Source organism: Equus quagga, chromosome 12 (genome assembly GCF_021613505.1).
Source record: "Equus quagga isolate Etosha38 chromosome 12, UCLA_HA_Equagga_1.0, whole genome shotgun sequence".
NCBI lineage: Eukaryota > Metazoa > Chordata > Mammalia > Perissodactyla > Equidae > Equus > Equus quagga.
Genome location: NC_060278.1, coordinates 15,193,836 through 15,218,446, shown reverse-complemented (window position 1 = coordinate 15,218,446; position 24,611 = coordinate 15,193,836). Strand labels below are relative to the sequence as shown.

The following is a 24,611-nucleotide window of genomic DNA, read 5'->3' as shown; positions in this document are numbered from 1 at the left end:
ATTTGGTTGACAGCCAGTGGGCCAATGAAGAAATTATCCATCAGGATGCCTACAAAACTCACTGAACGATGACTGTAACTGGGTGGCTCTACATTGCCAGCAGTCATGGTCCAAGAGAAAAACAAAGTCCACTGGAACCAAAAACAGAAGCTGGTTCCTCTACTAGGTTTTGTGATATTCAACCATCCATCCTGTGCTCTACTAGCAAAGTCTAAAATTGTATGAGCTGTTCAAAAGAGAAATGTGTGCACAGTCCAGCTCCAATATCTCAAAGCAGGCAAAGAAGGGTGGATTTAGAGCTGAGACGCAATAAATTTATAACTGACACACTTGCTTAATGTTGTATAGTTCATAATTGGTGGAACCCCATTTTAAATCCAGGCAGTCTGCCTCCAGAACTCACATTCTCAACCACACATTACACAGCCTTTCTATCCTTTCAAGGTCATCATTAAGTTGGGAATGATATTTGCCAGAAATGAAGAGTTGCTCTCATGATCGGTGTGAGCCATAGGAAGTTTGAAGCCAGTTAGCCTTTATTTTCATTTCTTTGTCTGCTTTTTGTTTGGAGAGCTAATTTTATGCCAGGAATCTGTTTATTCATAGAAATGCTAATTATTCATCTCATTTTTATGAATCCATGCATTAACGATTCTGGCAGTGAGTTGAGATGCAGTAAAGGTGCAGTGAAGAATTTGTAGCAAAAAGGAGAGAAGGAAGCACAAGGATTTTAGCCTGAGAATCTAGTACTAGACTAGGTAGCATATCAATTTCCCCATAAAGAACTTAATTGCTTTAAAAAAAATAGGGGTTTCGTATAAAGAGAAAAAAACAATACCACCCTCAGGATTTCTATTTATAAACATAGATCCTTCTTAAAAGGAACATTGCTATCCTAGAATTTCAAATATTAGTATTTTAATGCAGTTTATTCTAATTTTCTCATTTTCACAACCATCTCTAACAAAATTTGATTTGTTTCTCTTGTAGATAAGACTGATTATGACTTACCTCAAAAGAATATTATACTTACTTTGAATTTAGGTTTTCCACATATCTGCAATATCTTTAAACTTTTCAGAAAAAAGTACTAAGTATAAATTTTGGTAAAAGAGAGAAAAAATGGATTTAAAAAAAGATGTTTTGGATGTGTAGTAGTTATGACATTTTTCAGAATTATGATAACCTTGGATGATTTAATTGAATGTTTCTTATTCATTTATATTATAGTAGAAAACTACAGTTACTTACATTGCAACCCGGGTGTAAAGGTTTTCAAGTGCTCTTCCTTCCTCCTCCCTCCCTCTATCCTCTCTCTCCTCCTCGCTTCCTTGCTTCCTTCCTTTCTGTTTTTGACGGTTAAAGGTATCACCCACTGACTAGGATGTTAATTTTTCTCCAGTATTTATTCGTGGTACCTGAAGAATTGAAGGACCTACATAGCAAGGCAGGTACAGCATCTCTCGGGAGAACTTCCCTTGTCCTTCAGTCTGTAATGGAGTGGGCTCCAGGGTAAAGCGCTATTAAAAGTGATTGTTGTCTGGGCATGGTAGAATTAGAATGTGTCAGGAAGGTTCATGCCAGAGTGATTTTATACCTGGGCTTATGTTGCCATTTATGAAGAACTTTGACAAATAGGCTGTATGTTTCCATTTAAGAGAATGTTTAAAATTATCCCCATTCTCAAGCCCAACTTCGCATCAGTAGAACAAACTCTCACAGGCTTGGGGGCCCGAGTGGGAGGCAGGAAGCAGAGTCAGTGGCCAGGTGTGTTCGAATAATCCCAGTGTTCTGAAAAGTGCAACTCTCCTGCACAAGCTATTTGACATCAGTATGCCACTGTCATCATTTTTAAGGACGTCTCTTTATTTTTCTTCAATTAAAATTATTTGTGGGACCAGCCCAGTGGTGCAGCGGTTAAGTTTGCATGTTCCACTTTGGCAGCCCAGGGTTTGCTGGTTTGGATCCCGGGTGCGGACATGGCACCACTTATCAAGCCATGCTGTGGCAGGCATCCCACATGAAATAGAGGAAGATGGGCAGGGATGTTAGCTCAGGACCTCTCTTCCTCAGCAAGAAGAGGAGGATTGGCAGAAGACATTAGCTCAGGGCTAATCTTCCTCAAAGAAAAAAATAATTTTAAACTATTTCTTTAGGATAGATTCTAAAAAGTAGAAGTTTTGGTTTAAAAGGTTATTTAATGACACTCAGTGCATTTTTGCCTATTTTTTATGCCTAAAAGTTATTATGTTAATAAAAATTTGTATAACAACTAGAAGGACCCACAACTAAAACATACGACTATGTACTGGAGGGACTTGGGGAGAAAAAAGCAGGGAAAAAAAAAGATTGGCAACAGTTGTTAGCTCAGGTGCCAAACTTAAAAAGAAATTTTTTTTAGAAAGTACTAGCAAATGAGAAGGCTTCCAGTTTCTCTGTGCTTGAAGTACGTTTTGAAATTTGCTTTCATTTCTCTCATGATCATGAATATACTATTCAGAAGTTCCCACTTTTGTGAACAAACATTTAGTTTTCTCGAAGACTAAAATAGGTAATGCTACTTTACATAGAGCCTGCTTTTGTTCCGGAAAGTAACTTCTAAATGAAGATTTCGTGTGTCAAATATTATCCGTGATGCATTTTTCTCATGTCCGCATTGGATAAGCAAGATCTATATAAATCATTTTGTCCTAATCTACCCTATGTAATGTAGATGAGAAAGCCAAAGTTTTTTTTAAACAACTCTGTATGTTGTAGAGAGATTTTAATATTCCCAAACATTTTCTGAGCACTGTAATTTCTTTCTGTCTAAAAACAGGTTAGCCTGAAATGCATGTGCTTTTGTTCTAAAAATAAATCTAAACAATTTCTCATTTTTCCACTTTTCTCTCTGCTCATGGGAAAAACCGCATAAATCCATACCTAGTATTTGAATTCAATAAAGCCTAAGCAAAGACAGGTTGAGCAATATAGGGAAGAGAAGTGATATATTATTTTTCTGATTTAGTTTTTCAAACTTAAATACTGGCTGTATATTTTCCTCAAACTGCGCTAGTTACCAAATATAGAAATGTGTGCATTAGACAGTGGTATCTCCATGGCTGAGATGTAAAACAGAGCCTGAATGATTTTATATGTGTCGATGCTTTGCAAGCCATCTCCATGCATTTTTACTAATTCATTACCCTCCAGTAATAATTGTTGTATTCCACATTGAGATTTACAAATTTCTTTCATCACGTAAATGCTTTGGGAGGAAGCTTGAATTCCCTGGAGCTATGTTTCTTATGCTCTATATTTATTGAGAATGTGTGTGTGTGTCTTCTAATTGGGGCTGTGTATTTTCCACATATTTTCTGACAAAATGTTTTTCAGAAGGTATTTTTGGTGAGATTGGACATATTTAAACTTAATTATAAAATTAAAGTCTTCCTAAAATGCACCTTTATTACCACAAATTGCTTTTAATTTTAATAAAAGATGTGAAAACAAGCTGCTATTTTCTATCATATGCTCTTTTCTACAGGCTTGACTACAAAGGAAAAAAAGTATCTCAAAATAAACCTAAATTTGCTAGTTATTGAGCATTTTACTTTTTATTAAATGTGTATCAGTAAAGTCCTCGTAAGAAAAAAGGCTATCTAGTTATTTTTTCTTATTACACTGGATTCTCATTCTCTTCTTCATACTGTCCTTAAATTACAATACAGACACTATTTTCTAGTAAAAAAAACCCCAAAAACTTCCCTAGACGGAGTTCACTGTAAAAGACTGGAATGAGAAGTTGTTTTTGGTGAAGGCTCATCATTTCTGTGACATAAAACCAAGAAGTGGAGAAAAAGTCCATTCATTCTCTTTTATGTCGCCATTGATCACTGCAAGAAAAAATGGAAAATATTTCTGTAGTCAAGAAAAATCTGGTAAATAACCCAGGATATTTTGACTAATCTTTGCTATAGATAATTATTTTGTTAGAGCAGAGAAATTTAAGATAGTAGAGATAGAAAATGATGGAGATAATAAAGATAATAGAGAAAAAAACAAAGAATTCTTCTTTCTCAGTTAAAAATTCTATTGAGAACAAAATCTGTGTATTTAATAAGAAAGTCTTTTTCTATGATTATTCAGGATTAAATGTCACTAAATTATATATACATATATTTTTTTCTTTTGAGCAAGATTAGCCCTGAGCTAACATCTGTGCCTGTCTTCCTCTACTTTATATGTAGGATGCCTGCCACAGCATGGCTTGACAAGCAGTGTGTGGGTCTGGGCCCTAGATCCAAACCAGCAAACCCCAGGCTGCCAAAGCGGAGCATGCGAACTTAACTGCTACACCACCGGGCTGGCCCCAATAAATTATATTATTAATGGTGTCTGTAGAAAGAGTGGATTTTTTTCTGTGTAAATTACTTTGAGCTCATTTTGTATTTTATTTTCCTGCAAGATTTGTTTTTATTCATTCTGAAAGTTATAAATTAGAAGTATCAGTGGCATGTTTTGTTTGTAAGCCCAGGCTACTTCAGTCTTTCCCTTTTCTCCCACATCTATTATACTTGTCCATTTTTTTTCTGTTTTCAGGTAACAATGTGTGTGATGAGAAGTATAAGGAGGTATAATGCTCCTCCCTATTCAACACCAAGTTTGCTTAGCGGTCCATGTCTCCTTGCCTTGCACGACTTCACCACTGTAGACAGTGAAATTTATACTTCCTTCCAATGTTGATAGAAACCTCTCTCTTTGGGGTATAGAGTTAAGGATACCTTAGAGATCATATGATAATAATATAAATACTATCACATACTTATTAAGTATTTACTTATTTTGTACCTGCATTGTTTGAAAAGTATTTATATGTATTAACTAATTTATACCTAAGAAAAGTGAGGCACAAGGAGAATGAATGTTGTGACCCTTCCTATGGCCTCCTAGTTCAGGGTAGAGGTGAGAGTGCAAGATGGATCTCAGGGTTGATTTTCATTTCTCCTACTAAGCTTCCAGGGCAATTAAATTTGTAAGAATCTCAAATAATGTAAACCTCTTCACATCCATAGGCATTTAAAAGAAAAGCTTTAAAATAGGCTAGTATTTCTTCATTTTCAGTGACTCTCTATGTCAAGAGTGTTTTGAGTGTTTCCATCATTTTGCTAGGTTTGTATGGTAGACATAATCTGTTGCCAATCAAATTTAGTTAATAATAGTAATAAACTACTATTTAACACCTGCTAAAAGAAAAGTATGTATAGTATGCAAAGATGTTTAGTATATTTGCCCTGCTGTGTAGTAGTTTTCAATTTAGAAGAGAAGATAGTAAATATACATTAAAAATGTAACTAATAGAAAACCCTAGTTTTGCTCCATGACAATAGGGATGAGCTAGGTTAGGCATAGATAAGACTGAGATAAGGAGCATGAGGAGGAGGTTTAATGAGAAGTTTGGGAATAAAGTCATTTCTTGACACAATTGGAAATTCCATAAGGCACAGGGGAAGCTGGCTAGAAGTATGGTTTGCAATTATAGAATTGAATTGTTACTAAAAGTAAGAGTGAAGCAAGTTGGCTAGAAAAGTTTTTACCTGGGGAGTTAATTTTATATGACTGGGGAAGAGGAGTCTGTGCTTTGGGAGGATGCCTGGAGAGATGGTAATAGGAAGCAGGAGTTGCGTAACACGAGTTGTCAGGGTTAGTTAATTCATTCAATAAACGTATATGAAGCATGATACTTGGCTCTACAGCTGTTTACAGAGTGAAAAGGCAAATTTGGTCCCTGCCTTCATAGAGTTTGCAATCTAGTGGGAAGAACTACATAACACTAATATATACATACTTCCAATTTTGGTGAGAGTTATATAAGAGTTACAGAGTGGCCTGTGATACAGATTGACTCTATGACTGGCCCGGGTGTGGAGATATCGGGATTTTTTTTTTAATGCATTAACCTTTTTTTTATGAAGACAACTTTTTTTACAGCAGTTTTAGCTTCACAGCAAAATTGAGGGGAAGGTACAGAGAGTTCTCATATTCCCTCTACCTCCACATCTGCATAGCGTCCCCCACTCTCAACATCCCCCACCAGAGTGGTACATTTGTTACAGTTGATGAACGTGTGTTGACACATCACTGTTACCCAAAGTCCATAGTTTACTTTAGGGTTCACTCTTGGTGTTTCACATTTGATGGTTCTGGACAAATGAGTAATGATGTGTATCCACCATTATGGTATCGTACAGAATATTTTCACTGTCCTAAAAATCCTTTGTGCTCTAACTATTCATCCCTCTCCTGCTCCCAACTGCTGGCAATCACTGATCTTCTTACTGTCACCATAGAATGGCCTTTTCTGGAATGTCATATAGTTGGAATCATATGGTATATAGCATTTTCAGATTGGCTTCTTTCACTTAGTAATATCCATTTAAGGTTCCTCCATGTCTTTTGCTGGCTTGATGGTGCACTTCCTTTTAGCAGTGAATAATATCCCATTGTCCAGTATTCCATATGAATAAAGCTGCTATATACATGTGTGTGCAGGTTTTTGTGTGGACATGTTTTCAGCTCTTTTGGGCAAATACTAAGGAACATGATTACTGGATTATATAGTAAGAGTATATTTAGTTTTGTAAGAAACCTCCAAACTGTCTTCCAAAATGGCTATACCATTTTAGATTCCTACCAGCAATGAATGAGAGTTCCTCTTGCTCCACATCCTTGCCAACATTTGTGTTGTCAGTGTTCTAGATTTTGGCCATTGTAATTGATGTGTGGTGGTATCTGATTTTTGTTTCAATTAGCATTTCCCTGGTGGCATATGATGTGGAGCATTTTTTCGTATGCTTATTTGCCATCTGTATTTCTTCTTTGATGAGGCATCAGTTCAGGTCTTTGGACCATTTTTTAATCAGGCAGTACTTCCTTATTGTTAGGTTTTAAGAGTTCTTTGTATATTTTGGATAATAGTCCTTTATCAAATATGTCTTTTATAAATATTTCCTCCCACTCTGTGGCTTGTCCTATTCCCTTGATACTGTCTTTTGCAGAGCAGAAATTTTTAATTTTAATGAAGTCCCGCTTATCAAGAATTTCTTTCATGGAGTGTGCCTTTGTTGTTGTGTGTAAAACATTATTGCCATATCTAAGGTCATCTAGGTTTTCTTCTATGTTATCTTCTAGCAGTTTTATAGTTCTCTGTTTTATGTTTAGATCTGTGATTTATTTTGAGTTAATTTTTGTGAAGGGTGTAAAGTCTGTATCTAGATTCATTTATTTTTTTTGGCATGTGGATGTCCAATTATTCCAACACCAGTTAGTGAAAGACTATCTTTTCTCCATTGTATTGCCTTTGATCCTTTGTCAAAGATCAACTGAGGTATTTATGTGGGTCATACTAACTTTTAAAAGGAAAGTGATATAATGAATTTGAATAACTGGGTGAATATAAATGGTGGGTTCTAAACAGAAGAAACAGATTGTAGTAAGGCAGTTAAATGGGCAAGGAGGAAAGTATTCTTGGTTTATTAAAGAAACTGAAACAATAAAGGTAGCTTGAGCATGAAGGTGAGAGAAGCACAGAGATTCTTGGGGACTAGCTTAACCAGGTTGAGGATTTTGGACATTGCGCTAAATAGTAGGGGGCCATTTAAGGATTTTTAAATAGTCGCGCGATCAAATTTGAATTTTTAAGTTTGTTAAATTTTTATACTCTGGCAGTAGTATGTAGAATGAACTGAAGAGGAGAGTGTGGAAGTAATGATTTCAGTTAGCAGAATTTAAGAGTAAAGATGGGATATTATCATGGACTGAACTGACATGTAGAAATACATCATAAAAATTTATAAGATAGAATAAAGAAACACTTGGTTGAATTTTGGAAGAAAGAGAACAGGAATGTTTTAAGTAATGCTTCTCAGTTTTTCTCTTGACAGAATATACAGTGAGTGAGAGAGGAAGCAGGGTTGAGGGAGATCATTATTGTCTATAGTTTGGACAGTTCTGGCACTAACAAGAGAGCAGTGAGTTGGAGAAATAATTATTGGGTTCATTGATATAAAAAAAATAATTGAAGCTTTAATATTAGATGATGTTTACCAGGGAGAGAATGTGGAGTAAGATCCAGTGTTTCTAAGTAAAACTCTGTCATGGTGACACCACTTGAAGTTTTCTCTTCCAGATGAAATGTGCATATTTAATTACCTCCTATTTGAGAGAAGTTTAAATATAAATATAAATATGGAAATTTAAAGGTCAAATACTGAATCTGAAGGAGAAACTCAAAATTAGGGGAATGTGACAAAAGACAATAAAAATTAGGGGTGGATGGACTGAGAAGTAGGATTGTATCGGAGTACCAACTAAGTAGGTCTAACTCTGAAACAGAACCAAGAATTTGGGGGAAAATGAGAAATGAGAAAATTTTATTTTGGAGAAAGGAAAGTCACTGATGCTCGTAATAAGTGTGTATTGATTGCCTGCTGTGTGTCAGGCACTATCTAAGATCCCACAATAAATGAAACAGATGGACATTCCTCTCCTTTTGGAGCTTTCTTCCTAGTAAGGAAGAGACTGAAACTAAAATGAGTAAATTGCATACTGTTTTAGAAGGGGATATATGCTACAGAGAAAAAGAAAGCATGGTGATGCCAATGAGGGGATGATGGAGGAAAGGACTTTGCAATTTTAAACAGGGTGGTCCTAGTAGGTCTCAATGAAAAGGTGATTAAACAAAGCCTTGAGAAGGTAAGGAAATGGGCCCCGAGGATGTCACAGTTTGAAGGAACTAAGGGATTGAGACAGGAGGATACCTGGTGAATTTGAGCAATAGCAAGAGGACTAAGGTGGCTGAAAGAGAGTGATTATGGGAAAAAGTAACAGGAGATGGATGAGGTCAGAGAAATAAGCAGCTCATCTAGCACTGTGGTTCTCAATCTTGGCTGCATTTGAGAAGCACCTGGAAAGCTTCTAAAATCTGGATACCATGACCAATTAAATTACAATTGTTGAGGGTGGAACCCGAGCATTAGTAATTTTTTAAGCTCCCCGTGTGATTTAATATGCAACCAAGACTGAGGACCATTCAGCTAAGGCCTTAAAGGTCATTGTAAGGACACTGGCTTTTAAACGAGTGAAATGGGGTGCCATTGGGGCATTTTGAACACAGGACTTATAGGATCTGACTTAACAGAAGCACTTTGCTTTCTATATTGAGAACAGGCAGAAGGTATTAATGCCCATCAGTCAAAGGCAATCAATAAAATGTCTGTGACAAAGTTGGCTTTATTGATACTTTCCGAATAAGGAAAATAGCTTACCAAGGGGACTTGTGGGGCATCTTTGCGCGAAAGTGTTAGGAAGAACTTGTTTTAGGATTTGGGCTTGTGTTACATGATTTGTAGGAATATCAAGGAAGCAGGAATTCATTCTGGACTGGGTATTTTCAAGAAACAGGATAATTCTGTGATTGCCTATCTAAACAAATTTTATTTGGGGTGGGAGAGAAATGGAACTAACATTGTTATTGGTAAAGATGCAACAGTCACTCATGTCAGCCAGGAGAGTGGGATCTTTGAGCAATTTTTGAATTTGCACAGTGATCTTTTTGCCTGTGCTCAGACATGATTACACAGTGGTCCTCTTTTTGTCTGGGTTTTTCTCAGTCTATAGAATGACCTTGTTTGAGGTTTGTGATATGAGAAAAGCTTTATGTTCAACAGAAGAGTATTACAGTCCTGCTGTGATTTCCAGGCCAGCTTCCAGCAACACCAAGGTCTAGCTCACAGTGCCAGGCAAGCTGACAACTGCTGGCCCTCAGGGAAAAGTTGGAAGAAGGAACACCAGTTAGGGGATATTCCAAAAATTGAGGGAAGAAATGATGGTGATTTGAACCAAAGTGAAGCATTGGAGATGATGGGAAGTGGGGAGATTCTGGATATGTTTTGAAAGCCGGTAGAAGTGAAAGGATGTGTTGATTGGATGTGGGGGAAGAAAAAAAGAGTTGAGTTAAAGAGGAGTCCAAGGTCTTTGCTCATAGATACTGAAAGGATGATGTTGCCATTTCTGATCTGGGAAAACTACAAGAAGAATTATGTTTGGAGGAAAATCTCAGGACTTCACTTATGGGTGAATTAAGTTTGAGATACCATTAGATATCCAGGGGAAGATGAGTCTGGAGTCCAAGGGAGAGGTTCAGGCTCGAGATATAAATTAGTGAGACATCAGCATAGAGATGGCATTTAAAGCCTGAGACCAGAAGAATTCTCTAACGTAGTGAAGATAAAAGATCTAAAGATCCAGAAGTCAGGGTAAAAGGAAGAATTAGCAGAGATGATGAAGAAGGAGCAACAAAGAAAAGGGGGAGACTTAGAGAATTCATTGTCTCGGAAGCCAAATATACAGTGTTTCAAGAGGTCAAATATTGCCGATAGATCAAGATGAGGACTGGGAATTGACTTTGGATATAACAATATAAGATAACTGTCGACCTTGATAAGAAGGATAAAAGCCTGATTGGAGGGAGCTAAAGAGAAAATTGGAGGAGGGAGTAACTTTTGACTGGTTCTTTCTAAGACTCTATAAAGGAAAATTGAGAAATGAGGTGGTAGCTGTTATACAAGACAGGGTCAGAAGAGCTTAACAACCTGTTATATAGGCTTAGGGGGAGGTACAGTAGAGAGGGACAGTGTATGATGCAAGAGAGGGGAGGACTTTATGGAGAGACGCCACTGAATAGCGAAGAGAGGAGGTGATCTAGTGCACAAAGAGAGAATGGGCTCAGCTAAGAGCCCAGGCAGTTCATCTATAGTAACAGAGGGAAGGTGGAGTATATGGGGATAGATGCTAGAAGCTGGGGAGATGTGGTGGAGATAATTATAGAGATTTTATTTTAGAAACTGTGGGAATAACAAGGAAATAGGAGTTTCTTGGGTGGTACTATGGACTCTGATAGTGAAAATGAGGAGCACATTGTTGTAGTCACTGGATTAGTATTCCCAACTTGGAGTGCTGTACCACTAGGGTCCTTCAGGAAAAAGGAGTTAGTTAATAGGCTATTGCAAATATTTCAGAAAGGCAAGTGAAAACTGAACATGTACTTATATTTTTACAGACTTACCAAGAACCTAAATTTATTTTCTTTGAGCTGTAGTTATATTTAGAAATAAATATAAGTTCACATAGAATCATCAGTATCTCTAAGGGGCATCCACAACTGTGTTTGAAATGTGAAATTTCATTAATGAGTATATGTTAATAACAGCAGTCATTCCTATGCTTATGCTTATGAAAAGAGTGTTAGTACTTTGGTAACATGGAATGGGTTGCTGTTGGACTTCCTAGACGGACTAGATAGGGCAGAAGTGGGATGACCAAGGTTTTGTTAGAGAGATGAAGAATCAAGTTGGAAAACGTTGAATGGGAGCAATGCTATGACCTGCCGGACTGTAAGCCAATAGGGGAGAGAGAGGCATGGCTTACAGTTCTTTTTATCACCAGGCCCTATATTAGGGCTTAGAATGTAGTTGATACTCAGTAAATGGTTATTATGCTAGTGTCTGAGTTCATGTGCTCAGGTTTCTGGGTACCCACCAAGCATTGGAGATGGAGTAGAGAGAAAAAAATAAGAAGCTGTAAGTGACTGTGACGTGAGTCATCAACATACAATTCTTTCATTTGCTCTATTGTTCACCAGACATTGTTCAAGGACTTACTAAATTCCCAACACTAGACTAGGTTGGAATTATGAAGTAATGTGGCGTCTATTTCCTCAAGGAGATATATAAGAGAAGGATAAGTGAAATAAAAATTACTGTACAAAGCCTAAGAATCTGGTGTGAACATTGTCCTATGCAACACAAAGAAGGGCTTACTAGTTGGGAATTGAGTAGAGAAGAGTAGAGTTGAGAACCGGATGGAGAAGAAAATGTGAATCAGAAGCTTATTATGGTAACAGACAGAGACCCTGGGGGAGCAACAGAATGGCTGAATTCTCAGTGATTTTGAGAGGGTCGAGATGACTTGAGTGCCAGACAAGATTATTAAGTAGTAGTCAGGGGATCAGGAGCTCCCTTCTAGGCTCACTCTGCTCTTCCTTGAATGATTCCACCTCCTTCTACATTTTTTCCTGCCTCAATTTACTACTTCTGTAAGAGATTAAATAGGCTCAGCTTCTTTAAGATTTCTTTTTTTTTAATTTTTAAAAATTTTTCATTTTATATTACTTTATTTTGTTAAATTTATATATATATTTTTAAATTGAGATTCATAATAGTTTACATCATTGTGAAATTTCAGCTGTACGTTATTTCTTCTCTGTCCCCACATAAGTGCTCCCCTTCACCCCCTGTGCCCAGCCTCCAGCCCCCTTCCCCTTTGTCCATGAGTTTGTTTCTATTCCGCATATGAGTGAAATCATATGGTATTTGTCTTTCTCAGTCTGGCTTATTTCGCTTAGCATAATGCCTTTCAGGTCCATCAATGTTGTTGCAAATGAGATGATTTTATCTTTTTTTATGGCTGAGAAGTATTCACATCCCTTCCTCCTCGTCCGCCCATCTGCCACTGTCTTTTATTCAAACCACTCAGTCTTTTTTATTTGAGGATTTAGTAAAGAGATGGTCTTTTATTGCCAATATTTGAGAACTCCTAATAATAATCTTATCTATTGTTTTTGGACATACTTATTATGGTAGATAGTGCCCTAAATGCTGTCATCTATCATTGTATTTTATCTAAGATTGATACTATTTTCATTTTACAGATGGGGAAATTGAAGTTCAGACAGATGAACTAACAACTAAAATCACAAATCTAGTAAATAGCGGAACAAAATTCCACCTTGAGCTTATTTGCTTCCAAAACTCATGTTATATCCATGGCAGTGCATGTATAGAGCAGAATTCTGGAACAATGTTTTAGAAATCAAAATTTATCTTTCTTGTGCAAAAAGACCGTTTTGAGTTCCATTATAAAGAGGAGTTCTGAGTGTTTAGTTTTGCAAAGAAAAAACAAACTACAAGTTTTTCTCTTCACTTTTTTTTGCAGTTAACCGCACACACACAAATGTTTTAGAAGACAATATTTGTATTATTGATATTTGAGGCATCAGTATTCTTCAAGAAGAATGTTTTAGCAAGGGAAGAAAGCTTTGAAATGACATTATTTTTCAGATTTTTATTTTGCTTATTGCCATCATTAGACTATTGTGTCCTTGGATATTTTTCATGTATGTTTCCTTTTTGATATAATTTGCTACTGAAATTTTTAGTTATTTATGAAAAATATTCTTTCTTATTATTAAATTCTATCTTTAAACCTGAATAAGATTAACAGTATCTTAGACTAAGACAGCAATATCTTAATCTAGCAGTCTTAAGAAATAATTCAACCACATCACAAGGCCCTACCAGTTCAGAAATGTAAACAAGAGAACTCTCTACCTTTTGTGGAATAAGAACAGAGATTCTGCTTCATCATGTTTATGTGGAAAAATGTCCAGTAATCTCTCATTTTGTGCCTGCTTCCACAGAACAAGAATAAACCATAGCATGGACATGTAATAAACTCGTTATGTTCATTTCACAAATCTGAACTTTTGAAGAATAATTCTTGAGATAAAATCACATTAGGTGTATGCTACAATATAGATGAACAGAAAATGTGATTTGTAAATGGATTTACTATTCTTCACCTGAGAATAGGCAGAAATTAGTGATGGATTTCTTTAAGGGTTAACTTTTTTTTTTTTTTTTGCTGAGGAAGATTTGCCCTGAGCTAACATCTTTGTCAATTTTCCTCTATTTTGTATGTGGGATGACACCACAGAATGGCCACTGACGAGTGATGTATGTCCACGCCTGGGGACTGAACCTGGGCCACTGAAGTGGAACATGTGGAACTTAACCAGCAGACCATGGGGCTGGCCCCAGTGGTTAACTTTTTTCCTATCCTGTTAAATTTGTATTCATATCTACCTTTAGTTAATATATATCTTTAGTTAATATATATCTTTTAGTTAATATATATCTTTCTTCAAACTAAGCTAATAATCCCAAATGTTTTGCTCTTCTTGGTAAGAGCCCAATTATCTAAAGATCCAAAATAGGAATAAGCTGAAACTCAGGTTATTTTGTTAAAATTCATAGAGACCTTTCATTACCCATGATATCCTGCTCCCTAGTCTCATCTGAGACACTTATAATATTATCTTACCTGTTTTTAAGATTCAAATCAAGTCCATTTTATTAATATTCTCATATCTGTAGTACTACTTAATGTTTCCTTTATTAATATTCTCATATCTGTAGTACTACTTAATGTTTCCTTTTATTACATGATTATGTATGCATCACGTTGTAAGTTATTTTATGCCTGCATCTTTTGTCTTTGTTACAATTATATTGATTATTGGGTGGAATAATGTTGGCCTGTCAGGATTCACTGTGGACTTACAGCATTTCTAGGGATTTCTCATCCTCATGGGTGAGTAACTTAGTACCTCTTGGGGTTTTAGCTTCAGGAGAGACCTCAGATTGTAAAACATATTGACATTAATAATTAACTGATTTTAGGAGAACCCTGAGGTGTTCAAATTTAGCATTTTTGGACTCTTCCAACTTCCCTCTCTCTTTTTCTTTTCCTACTAAAAATGAAAGACCATTCATAATTAAGTTTGACCACATATACATTTTGATTTAGTATCCTGTGAACATATTTTGTACTAATTACTAGTTTGGATATATCAAACCCATTACAACACCTGTTAATAAAATATTTTAGAAGCTATTCAAATGGAAAAATTGTGTTAAGTTTAACTATTAGCATAACATGCACAAAAGAGAATAAAAAGTTACAAAGTAGATATTTTTTATTAGCTATTTGTATGTTGTATATCCATACATAGACATACATGTATACTTTTCTTTGTTCTTTCTTTCATAATAAACCATTTGACATCAGGAAAAATAACTTACACATTCCACAAATACCATATAATTATATCAGAGCAGTATGCACCCATAATTACTCTATAAACATTTTAATATATGCTATTTACAAGGCTTATTGTTAAACAACAATAACAATAAATGATTATATAAGATTTGTTCTAAAATACTATTTCAAAAAAAACTGTATGGAAATTAAATATGCTAGAACTTCTATTTCCAGTAATGGTGGATTGAGTGATTCAGGACAGCCTCTAAGTGAGAGCAACTAGAAAATCTAAACAAAATGCTTTTTAAAAAATCTGCTTAAATATATTGAAGCTGTAAAAGGAAGGGACAATTTAAGCGGCCAAGTTCAGTGAGAATAAAGACCTTGATGTCTGAGCCTGGCATTTAGTTCCTCTTTTCATATGCCAATATGGAAAAGGTAGTTTAGAAGCTGAGCATAGCACTTTTGGAACCTTGGAGGGCAAAGGAACAAGCTGGAGTACAGGCTTAGCATACATGTGGGTTGGTAAACACCACGGAGTTTTGTTTGCAGCCCTAAAAGTTTGCCTCCAAGAGATATGTGTGAACTAGAGGCAATGGCCCTCACAGCGTCCGAAGTCCAGCCTCAAATCATCTTAATCCCTGAAGATAGTTTGAAGTAATCCTCAAATGCTACTTACTCTACACACCTACAGAAACAAACATAAATCTTACTGAAGGAAGACAGCATTGTAGATCCCAAATTATTTTACCTTGTGTTATAGACAATGTCAAGCACTTAGCCGGACACAAAGGAGATGAGGCCATAGGAAATAAAATAAAGCACAATAATTAAAAACTGAAACCAAACAAGAAGACCTCCAGATGAAGGAGTTATCAGATATTAACTTTAAAATTATTTTCCTTTATATTCTCAAAGTGTTTAGAAAAAAGCTGAGAATCTGAGCCAGCGAGTTAGGAAATATAAAAAAGAACTAAATGAAATTTCTAAATTCCAAAAATATAATAATCAAAATTAAGAACTCAATCAGTGGTTTATCAGCATAATATACTCAGCTGATTGCATGGAGAATTAGACTTTATATCAGGAAAAAAGGTGAAGCAAAGAAAAATAAAATGAGTTAAACTACAAAAACAAAGAATAAGAAACTTGGGTAGGCAGTGAGAATTTCTAATATTATATGATTTGAGTCCCAGAAAGAGAACAAAAAATGAAGCTGACAAAATGTTTAGAGAACGCATCTAAAAATTTTCAAAATTGCAAAGGATATAAAGACATATTTCAAGAAGCTCTATGGGCACAAAAAGAAAAACTAAAAATAAAACCCATGTGGGCACATCATAGTGAAACTGCTGGAAGTCTGTAACAAAATGAAAATATTAAAAACAGCTAGAAAAAAGTTTAAATCACCTTAAAGAATGACTATTACACATCTCTCATAGAAACAATGGAAAACAGAAGAAAATGAAATGCTATCTGTAGAGTGTTGAGAGAAAATAACTGCCAAGCTCTATTTGGTGCTTTAGTTTTCTATGGTTATGTAACAAACACTGCAAATTTAGTGATTTAAAACAGCATTCATTTACTGTCTCATAGTTCTGTAGGCTTGAAGTCCAAGATGGCATGACTTGGCCCTCTGCTTAGGGTCTCACAAGACTGCAGTCAAGGTGTTGGCCTGGCTGACTCTTATCTGTAGGCTGTGGGGAAAAATATGCTTCCTGGCTCCTTCAGGTTTTTGACAGAATTCAGTTTCTTGTGACTTCAAGACTGAGTCTTTATTTTATTGCTGGCTGTCAGCTAGAGGCCTCTTTCATCAACATAAGTCTGCTTATTTTATTTCTCATGTGGCCCCCTCCATCTTTAAACCAGCAATGGCATGTCATGTCTTTCTTACACTTACAGTCTCCCTGAATTCTTCTGCAATGATTGGAGAAAAATCTCTTCTTCTAAAGGATTTATTGATTAGGTTAGGCTTATTCAGGTATCTCCATATCTTAAGGTCAGCTGATCAGTAACCTTAGTTACATCTACAAAATCCCTTTGCCATGTAACAAACATAACACAGTTATGACAGCAGGGGTTGGAGATCATGGGGCCGTGTTTGAATTCTGTCAACTACATTTCCATCTCTGGTCTTCATGATTCCTCTCATATGCAAAATACATTTACCCTTTTTCAAGGTTTCCAAGAATCTCATTCCATTATAGGCACAATAAAAAGTCTAAATGCTCAACTAAATTTCATCAGTTCAGGAGCCTAGAATATAATAACTTAAATTATCTAATCAGGTCTAGATGAGGTACAGCTCATGGGCACAATTCCTTCCATCTGTTGACTTGTGAAATTAAATAGACAAGTTATCTGCCCCCTAAATTCTTACAATACAATGATTGGACAGGCATAAGAAAACAGCTGACATTTTGGTTAAAAAGGAGGGGGAATAAAAGGTAAAACGACTCACTGGTCCAAAGCAGTTTTGAAATTCACCTAAGCAAACTCCAGCTGGAGTTCCTTGATTAGATTGCAAGACCTGGGTTCTTGCTTCTGCCATCTGGACTTTTGATTTTGCCATCTGGCCTCTTGGTTCCACCCTTTGAATCATTCTTTCTTTTTCATGAAAGATAGCATGTGTTCTTGGCAATGACTGGAACTCCTCCAATTCTAAAATCTGGATGTCTAATCACCACTTTCTTTTTTTCTAGCTCTCTTCCTCTAATTCCACAGTTCCTACAATATATCAGTGATACCAGCACCTACAATCTATTGATCAAACCAAGACTCCAATATCCATCATCCCTTCATGTACTCATTTCCTTTCTTATGTGGTTTAAGTTCCATAGTCAAATATTGTAATGGCTACCTTACACCGACCTTCGATTACCTTGCTGTCTTTTGATACGTCATAGTCACTAAAGCATAAACTGATTAAATGTGGCTCTCAACCCATGCAGAGCCAGAATCTGCATAGCCAAAAGTGGCTGGAGAAGAAAACTAAACAGTGTCACTTGTTCTCACTTTAAATTGATGGTCACTGCCCCAGATGGATTCTTGTTCTGCCCAGTAATCACATAATATTTTTCCACTCTGTTCCCTCACCCACTCTCCTCAATGAATAACATATTTTTCTCCTGTCTTCTCCAACATCTATCTTCTGTTTCCCTGTCCCTATCCTCAGCCGATGATAATAGAAACAACCAGGAAAGGACTTTCATAAGCTCTACCACCCCTTCTACTCACCTGTAAACTGTATCTTTTCTCCTTTACCCTGAATAAAGTGCTATGCACCTCACAATGGTCAACTCTCTCTCTCCTAAGTAGAACCCATCCTTGTTTGCCTGCTCCACAACTTTGACCCAGAAATTTTCCCCCTCTACCAGTTCTATCAGTATCAAAACCTGTTTTTATTTCTCACATCCTTAAGCAAATTTTCTCCTGATCCCAGTTCTCCCTCAGCTATCAGACTGTTTTTCTTCTTTCCTTTACAAAGCATACTTCTCAAAAGAATTAACGATTTTCACTGTCTTGAACGTTCTCTTCTGAATTTCTTTTTAACCAACTTCAATCAAGGCCTTGCTGAAACTGTCTCATCAAATTCACCAATGATCTCGATCCCATGGTCTATTCTCAATCTTCACCTGACCTATGAGGAACATTGACACAGGTGGTATTACTCTCCTCCTTAAAACACTTACTTGACTTGGCTTTCGTGACACCAGGAACCACTCTTTTGACTTTTCTCCTATTTTCATGCCTTATTCTTGTCCCTCTGGTTATTTTCTGATTTATATCTCCAGTCTGGACTTTTCACCTAAACTCCAAACTGATATATTCAGTTCTCTACTTGACATGATCACTAGAATACCTAAAAGGAATATCAAATATAACATGTCCAAAAATTAGGTCCTGTTCCCCCAGCCCCCAAAACCTCTTTCTTCATAGTCTTCTTCATTTCATAAATGGTACCTCTATTGTTTCAAATGCTCAGGTCAAAGACTTTGAAATTGTATTGATTCATCTCTTTTTCTCACACTCCATATCTGATGTCAGTTAATCCTATCATGTCTACCTTCAAAATAGATCTAGAATGGCTCATCCTTATCTTCAATGCTACAACCGTGGCCCAGACCATTAGCATTTCTTGTCTGGATTTTTGGGTATAATCCTGCTTCATTTCTTGCTGGCCCCATCCCACTTCCATCTTTTCTCAGTACAACAACCACAGCAATCTAGTTAAGTAAGATTTTGTCACTCCTCTGCTTAAAACGTCCCAATTACTTCCAATCTCACTCAAAATTAAAGCCAAAAAATTTAAGTAATTTCTCTATTACTGTCCGTCACTCACTCTGCTGAAGATATCCTGGCCTCTGATATTTCTGGAACATGAGAGGCATGCTCTTGCCTCAAGGCTCTTGCCCTTGCTATTCCCTCTGTGTTGAATATTCTTTACCTACATAGCCACATGCCTTGCTTCCTCACCCATCTCCTTCAGGAGCTACCTAATTGCCAACTTTTCTGTGAGGCCCTTCTTGATCACCTTCTATAAATTTTCAACCCTTCTCTATAACACTATTTCCTTCCTTATTTTATTTTTGGCCCTATTATCATTACATGTGTTATATATCTTACTTATTTATCTTGTTTTTTTCACTATCTCCCCTAATGTCCATACCCCCCTCACTCCCATTATTCAAACTCCAAGAGGACAGAAATACTTTTTTTTCTGTTTTCTTCTTCCCTTATTTCACTGTTGTGTTCTTAGACCCTGTACCTGTGCCAAACATGCAGCATGTACTCAATAAATGTTTGTGAAATGAATGAATGAATGAGTACATGGTAGTTATTACTTTAGCATGATCGCGTATTTGCTTCTAATTTCCCATACCACATTAGATTCTAAGCTCCTTAGTGGTGGGCACTATACATATAATATTTAATGTAGAGTGTGTCAGGAACTGTGAAGAGTCTGAGAGTTTACCCTACTTGTAAGCTAACAAGTTAGCCTGAATAATTTCATGGATGTTGACAGAAGAGGTGAGACTCATAGGTCAGAGACAAAGGACCTTGTTACGAATGGCATAACAAACAGCATGAGCATCATATTTACCTTGGTTCCTCTTACCCCCTGAGTCCCAGGGCAACATAGAGGGGCCCAGGTGGATATACATATGAAACGGATTTGCATCACAGCTATGAAAGCCTGAGCTTATGGAACCCAAATATTTTATAACGACTTTCAAACAAACTTGTCTGACCTTTGCGTTAAAGGGAGACATCTTTATTATACTGTGTAGGATAATAACTTGCCCTGTGTTGTAGACTGAGTCAATATCTCTATTTTTTATGGCTGTTTGCTGTTTAAACATCCTTGAAAGGATGGTCTGAAACAAAGGAATGATTAATGACTCAGCTTATAAGACATTGCAGAAGCGTGAGATACCCATGGAGAATAGACTCCCGGCAGTGTCTTCATTGGTCATATCACTGGAGACCCCTACACCCATACATAAAATAGTGTAATTAATCATTATTATTTCAAATGCAATAATTTTGAATGCCAAATGTTATTTAGTTGTTTATGCATTGGTATTCCTTTACAAGATTTAATTATTTCTGTTTATTTATATAGACATCTTTTTTATTTCATGGTACTTTTGAAAATACTCCCTTGTTTTATGTATTATGTTTTAACTAACTAATGAATATTAATTATTGATGAAGTCTAGAGTTCAATTACTTCAACCTTATCATGACTCCAAACATAATAACCATTTGAATGCATGGAAAAGCCTGAAACTCAAAGAAATACTATAGTAGAGAACATGTTCTACAACAGGATACATAGTATTAATGCATTTGTAGTTTGTAATAACCTCTACTTACTCAAATAAAGTACAATCTCAATGAAATTAAGCCAACATGTGAGAATACTCAATTAACTTTTGTCATCTTCATGCAACTTTCAGGAGGGTAATGAAATCTGGAGGAAAAAAAAGCTTAAAAGAAACAAGGCAAATCAATCTAGTGGACGTATAGTTAGTATTATTATATAGTTTAAAATCCACTCCAGAGAATGTCTTGGGATCATGCATGTTTAGATATTGTATGATCTTGCATCAAAAACACATAGCACACGGGCCGGCCTGGTGCTGCAGCTGTTGGGTTCACACGCTCCATTTCAGTGGCCCAGGGTTTGCTGGTTTGGATCCCGGGTGCAGACCTATGCACTGCTTGTCAAGCCATGCTGTGGCAGGCATCCCATATATAAAATAAAGGAAGATGCACACGGATGTTAGCTGAGGGCCAGGCTTCCTCAGCAAAAAGAGGAGGATTGGCTGCAGATGTTAGCTCAGTAATCTTCCACAAAAAAGCCCCAAACACATAGCACAGTGCCTGGCACATAATTATTGTTCAAAAATTGTTAGCTATGATTTTTATTACTTTTTCGACTACTAGAAACAGTATAATGTTTTAAGAGCACAGGCATTGACATCAAGTTTAAGTTGAAATTTGTCAATAATAATGAGCACTGAGAAATTATATTACTCCTCTTTCAACTTCATATTTCTCATTCTAAAATGGGGGTGATAATATTTTCTGTATTTCGTGAGGATCAAATAAGATGACATTTGTATTGAATGGGTGTCTTCCACACTGCGTTTATATCTTTGTGGTTCAGATCTTTCTGTAAACCACAGTGGTGGCCCTCAGCAGAGCTCTAGGTTTCTAACTTTTTATAATTACTACTTATATGTTCAGCCATTTCTTTTTCTCCCTCAACGAGTGCATCTTTTATCTATGTGGCTAAAACCAGAGGGAGTTTGAAATTCAGCTATATGATATGTCAGGACATATTTCCTCCTATAAATTTTGTTTTTGCTTTTTTCTTTATAGCACTTACATTAATTAATTATTAGGACTTGTTTTCTTCAGAGCACTTTTAGGTTCACAGAAAAATTGAGGGAAAGATGCGGATTTTTCCCGTATACCCCAACCCCCACACATCCATACTCTCCTCTGTTACCAACATCCCCCACCAGAGTAAGACACCTGTTACAGTTGATGAACCTACACTGATGCATCATAATTCCCCAAGGTCCATGCGTAATTTACATTAGGGTTCATGCTTGGTGTTGTATATTCTGTGAGTTTCGACAAATGTATAATGGCGTCTGTCTATCACGGTATCATACAGAGTATTTTCATCGTCATAAAAATTCTCTGTGCTCCACCTGTTCATCCCTCTTCCCACCCCCAACCTCTGATGACCACTGATCTTTTTATTGTCTTCATAGTTTTGCTTTTTCCAGAGTGTCATATAGTTGGAATCATATGGTATGTAACCTTTGCAAATTGACTTCTTTCAAATTGATTTAGTAATATGCCTTGAAGCTTCCTCCATGTCTTTTCATGGCTTGATAGCTCACCTCTTTTAGCACTAAATAATATTCCACCGTCTTGATGTAGCACAGTTTATTTATCCATTCATCTACTGAAGGACATCTTTGTTGTTTCCAAGTTTGGACAGTTATGAGTAAAGCTGCTGGAAACATCTGGGTGCAGGTTTTGGTGTGCACCTAAGTTTTCAACTCTTTTGGGTAAATATCAAGGAGCACCCTCCTATAAATTTTCAAATCTTTGTGTGGGACCCGCATTATCAGCCCAGAGTTCCCCTGTGCACACTCATGTTTATTCCTAACACGTGAACCTCTGTAGTGACCATCCCAAGCCATCAAGACAGTGAATCTGAAATGAGACAGAGTCTGATTCTGGACTTTCATTTCCCCTCACAAAGTTCCTTGGCTCCTACATAAATTCATCTTCTTTTGCCTCAGTGAAAAGCTTTAAAAATGACAGTGATAGTGTAGGGTGATGGATCAATTTGTCAGTCCACCAAATATCCCCTAAGACCCTTTCCCTAGGGGCAGCTACTGTAATTATATTTACATAACTAATACAGGCCACAAGGGTAACTTTACACAAAATAATTAAAAGCCGCTGGAGAGTCATTAGCTTTTCTACCCATGGCCGTAGAATAGACAAGCATAATTTTTAGAAATTCTACGTCAACATGCATCCTGTTATGAATGTAACAGCCCCAGCGCAAAGCTTGGTACACAATAAACCCTGAGTAAATGGTAACTGCAACTGTTATTGCAAATTATGTTGATTCTCATGATGATCATAATCGAGAAAGTTGATAATCATGCTCCAGAAACAGTGAAAAATCCTTGAACCTCAATTATTAAAACATACCCAGGATATTGTATTTCTAAGTCAGAAAAAGAAATACATAATTTTTGAAAACTGTTCTAATGAGGTATGTATTTGATTAACGGCTAACCAGAAGATTAATTTCATCTGATTATTACATCTGTCTGATCAGTTGAGGTGAGGTTTTAAATGTGTATAGAAATCTAGATATATATGAACAAAGTATGCTAGAAAGGCATATTTGAATTTTAACAGCATAATCATTTGTTACAAATCACTGTCTTTTAAAGGTCTTATGTAAGAGAACTACAAAATTGCTGCCATGGTTTCTTAAATTTTGCTACTATTTGAGTACTCGTTTCTTTCCATAGCTCCATCTCCCTTAATAGTGGCTGATAAGGTTCCCACTCCGGTAGCTATGTGGGATAGATACTACAGAGTAGCAATAACTTGTTTTCTTTTTATATTTGCATGACAAGAACTCCTAGATTCTTTTCTTTGGATCATCTGAAATAAGAATCAAAAGGATTTGCTTTCCTAGGGATTAAAATGGCATCTACATACTTTGAAATCCCTGGAATCTATGTATATTTATGAGTTATTTGTACATTATGTGTTTGTAAATCGAGAAGACCTTTAAAAATACAAAGAATTAAGTATTCTTAGCATTTATCCCTAGCTTGTCATAATTATCAGTATTATTTTTCACTTTAGCGTAGCATTTAATTTTGCTTCACACAGATTTCTAAAGTTTACTTGAGAAATCTTTATTCTAGGTATAGCAGTACTTGCTTCATTTTGCTGATTTCTCATTGTCTCTGTATACTAAAATCTAATTATCCCTTGCTTGTTAAAGTTGATGCAACATTTTGAAAGTATTGATTTTTAAATGTCTTCATATGTTCTCATTGACTTTTGGTAAAATTTGAAAGTACTCTGTTGGCCATATTTGGGGCCAGGAAACCTGAGAGAAAGTAAATATCTTTTTGAAATCAGATATTTTATAGAAACTTTAAAAAAATTGAATGTGTTTATAATATTACTACTCACCTCATATTCCTCTCCATGTAAAAGTAGCATATTCAAAATTGAAAATGATTTATCTTTAGGTTAAAACGACTCTATAATTTTAAATTTTAATCTTGTTGAGTAATTTACTTTGTACGTTTTTCCCCATACTTATTGCTTATTTCCTAAGTTCTTGTACAAGGGAATGGTGTCTTTGCGATTCCTTACTATATCCTTGGATGAAAATAACCAATGGCCGAAGATCCCAGTGTAATAATCATCAATGATTTTTGCAAAACTTATTTTGATTTGGGATTTGTAGCAACAGTTGAAAGTCCACACTAACCAAATGCAGATTATGTTTTTTTGGTTTATCCTTTTCCCAATCTAATGATAATTAACAGTTATTGTCAACAGTTGCAAAAAGAATATTAAACTAGGAATTAGAACATTTGGATTTTAATGTCTCT

General features: G+C 36.1%; 1 protein-coding gene across 1 annotated transcript in view; it reads left to right on the top strand.

Moving 5' to 3' along the window:
• MALRD1 (MAM and LDL receptor class A domain containing 1) overlaps positions 1 to 24,611 on the top strand; it is a 640,183-nt gene that overhangs the window by 118,017 nt on the left and 497,555 nt on the right. The gene's annotated exons all lie outside the window — the stretch shown is intronic.